Genomic DNA, 3,751 nt, shown 5'->3' with positions numbered 1-3,751 from the left:
ATGTGTTAGAAGCAGGAAAAAGGAGGATTTGAGCGACTTTGACAAGGGTCAAATTGTGATGGCTAGACAACTGGATCAGAGCATCTCCCAAACTGCAGCTCTTGTGGGGTGTTCCGGTCTGCAGTGGTCAGTACCTATGAAAAGTGGTCCAAGGAAGGACATGCGATGAACCGGAGACAGGGTCATGAGAGGCCAAGGCTCATTGACCACCAGGGTGCCCAGGTGGTCATAATGTTATGGCTGATCAGTGTATCGTACAATTATCTTAACACTAGCTCCTCCCATACTAGCAAACCCCCTTTTAATTTTCTGTTCATGCTTTCCTCCTGCAGTCAGAATTCTCCCATGAGGAAACCAGCTTTTATCACCGTCCACTGTGTATTGTATAACTGCCGAAATACATGGGACATAGATGCAACGTGTCACACAGGCGGGGTTTTTTTTTTTTACACAGACTGTGATTGCAGCTTCAGTTGATTATAATGGACACACTCTGCTGCAGCTGCCGAGTTGAACTGTGTTTGTGCCTCACGTATTAACGCTCGTAAGCCCTACGACTACCGTTTATGTTCTGTTATTACCAGGCAAACAATATAGCAATAATAAAAGCTGTTTCCCTTTCATGTGTATGAAGCGTCAGTACTTACACCTTGTCTTCCCAAGAGGGCAGTGGGGTGAAGTAGACTCTCTAAGGGGCAGGGGCAAAAAATTAATAAATTGAAGAAAACAGATGACGCAGATGATGTTTATGACAGCGATGTAGTTCACACCCAAGTGCCGAATTATTCTGTATTCTTTCCTGAGAATTAAGAGTAAAATTAAAAGCATTTAACATAAAACACAGTTGTATTGCATGTTATTTTCATTTTTTAGAAGTCACCACAATACAGGCAACAAAGTCTTTGAAAGGCAAATCATTCTGGGGAGGACCTCAAATGCTTTGGTTTTGAAATACTCCCTAATTTCTAAGGTCTCAATTACAAGTAGTGACAACAGTAAAATATAATCTAAAATATATAATAACAGTCAGAAGGACTATTTTTCTTTACTTACATTATTATATGATTAACATTTGTGTTATTTTACTTGCGTAGGATTTTGAATGCAGGACTAGTATTTGACACTGTTCCATAAGATTTTAATACTTGTTTCTACCCCTGACAGTGCCTCTTACTCTACCAGCTGTTGAGGCCAGTGTTTGTACAGGGCTGTCTCCTTTAATACACAACGGAAACAATGGTTTGAACAACAACAAAGGTGTGAATGTTAAATGAGTTTTGAACGGCTTTACTTGTCGCATATATGTACGGCGACATACACATTCTTGCCATTTTCTCTGTTAAATGAATACATATGTAAATAAATATATGACATCAGTCTCTCTTATGCAATCGTGCTTTTCTCATCAATAAATAATTAGGTTGTTTATTGGAATACCAAATAATCTTTCTGCGCCCGGGCATTTGAATAGCTCAGAATGTGATAAATCTCATATAGGAATGTCCTGATATACATGTGGATCTGATTCCTGGCTGCAGCTATCTTCTGTTGTGTGATTCTGTTGTGTCTGCACTCTGTCTGCTTTCATCTGTTAAAAATAAAAAGGAATATACACACACACAGGCGCTGACTGCCTGCTGGCCTCTTGAAAAATATAAAACTCATTTTCAATACAAAGGCCTGCAGGTTGCAGGGCGTCCTCACCCACACACACACCCCTACTGGTAGACTTCAAACCAGCTCAGAGTGAGACAGAGAGGCTGAGACCAAAAACAGGGGAGAGAGTGAATAGAGAGGAATAAAGGTATACAAAGAGAAAGTGAGATGGAGAGAGGTAGAGAGGTAGAGGGAGAGAGAGAGAGAGGTAGAGAGAGAGGAAGAGGGATAGGAAGAGAGAGAGAGAGAGTACTGAACACACAGCTAGGGATGAATGAGAGAGAATGGTGTGTCATAGCAGCAGTAATGACAGTAACATCTGGATTATAATATGGTGTTGTATAACAATGTCCAGTAGCCTTCTGCATGACATTATATTAACACATACAGTACATGGACAGTCACCTATTAAACAACAACCCTTTTAAATCTGTACCTTTCATTTAGGAACATCTGCATGCACGCAACAGTGTCACACACGTAATTTAATTTCCAATATATTTGCAATATATTTTAATTGTGATATAATATTTTTAATAAATAACTGAATTGTCAAATTGTAGTTCAAATGAAGCGTATCTGTAAATCTCGGTCAAATCAGCTATTTTTGGGTCTTCTTGTGACCTGATCTAAAACTGACCTGTGGAAAAAGCACTCGAAACCAAACTTTATTTAGACCAAGTCCAAAAGGGTCCTGATGATATATGACACACCGTGTGACTGGAGCTGATAACGAGTCCACTTGGATCCAGTCAGGTATAAAAGATAATGACACACAGACCCGAGACCCTCTGCAAGAGAACGGGGCACCCTGATAGCTCACCATGTACTAAGGCTGAGTCCTTGCTGCAGTGGCCATCGGTTCTAATCCAATTTGTGGCCCTTGCTGTGTATCATCCCTTCTCTCTCCACCTTTCCTGTCTATCTTCAACTGTCCTATCCAACAAAAAGGAAAAAAGCCCCTACAAAATATATCAAGAAAAAAAAAAGAGAATGAGACACGACTTGGAACCAATTAGGTGAAGTCATTTTGACTTGGCTCGACTCGTGTCCCAAGTTGAGTCTTGGCACCCTGTGGACCTGTGAACACCTCTACTAACTTGTTTTGCTTAGTGTTAGATAGTAGTGTCTTCAGCGTCTTAGCCAAGCTTACTAAAGCGTAGCTTTGTGACAGCTGTGTCAGGTCGATGATTTACTTTCCATTAATTCCACACAATAAGTTCTAAATGTAGTTTGAGTGATTAAAGGAAATCATGTGTAGGTTTCAGTCTTAAGAGCCATTTTGAACCAATTATCCATAAAGTCCAGATCCAGATATAAAAATGTAACTCCATGCAGCGTTTTGCTATTCACACTGTGTGTTGTAACTCAGATATGAGTCACATGTGGGGGAAAACAAAACTAAACTGGGACATTTACAGCTGCAGTGTGAACTATGTCACAGGAGAAAAGCGGGCAAATTAACTATCTGACTATAGTATTAATGGGATTATATCATTGGGAAATAATACCATTGCCATTACACTATACTTCTAAAAATGGTAATTTTCTCAAGTAAGGAACAAATACATAATTTATATAACTGGATGGTTATGTAAAATTAGGCATTTTTGTTTTTTACGGGCAGATTTTGAAAAATATGTCATTACATCACCCAAAATAATATAAACCATTGTGTAAGAAGGTCTGGATAATTAAACTCAAATAACAAAAGCTATGTAGTATGATATACCAGTTGAAAATAATAGCTCTTTCTCTTTGGATTCAGTACACAATGAAATGTGCCAAAAGCTGATATTATATTAAAATTTTTATCTTTGTTTATCTTCTTTTTGAACTTCTTTTTTGTGACAGTGACTGTCTTTTGGTTTCAAGACTCTGTTTTCAGGGTATAACTGAGTGTGACTGGGCCAGGGTAACATTCACCTCCGTGACAAATAAAGTTTATAATATAATGCAGTCAATAGCACCACTAAGTACAGGCTCATACATTAACAAACTACCAATTCCATAACTCTCATTCTAACAAACAAATCAACATAACAGACTTGTAGTATTATTTTAGGGCTATTGTATTTGATTGATTAGTTGATAC

The sequence above is a fragment of the Morone saxatilis genome, unplaced genomic scaffold (assembly GCF_004916995.1).
Source record: "Morone saxatilis isolate NCDOM2014 unplaced genomic scaffold, NCSU_SB_2.0 Contig14, whole genome shotgun sequence".
Taxonomy (NCBI): domain Eukaryota; kingdom Metazoa; phylum Chordata; class Actinopteri; family Moronidae; genus Morone; species Morone saxatilis.
This window is presented reverse-complemented; position numbering follows the sequence as displayed.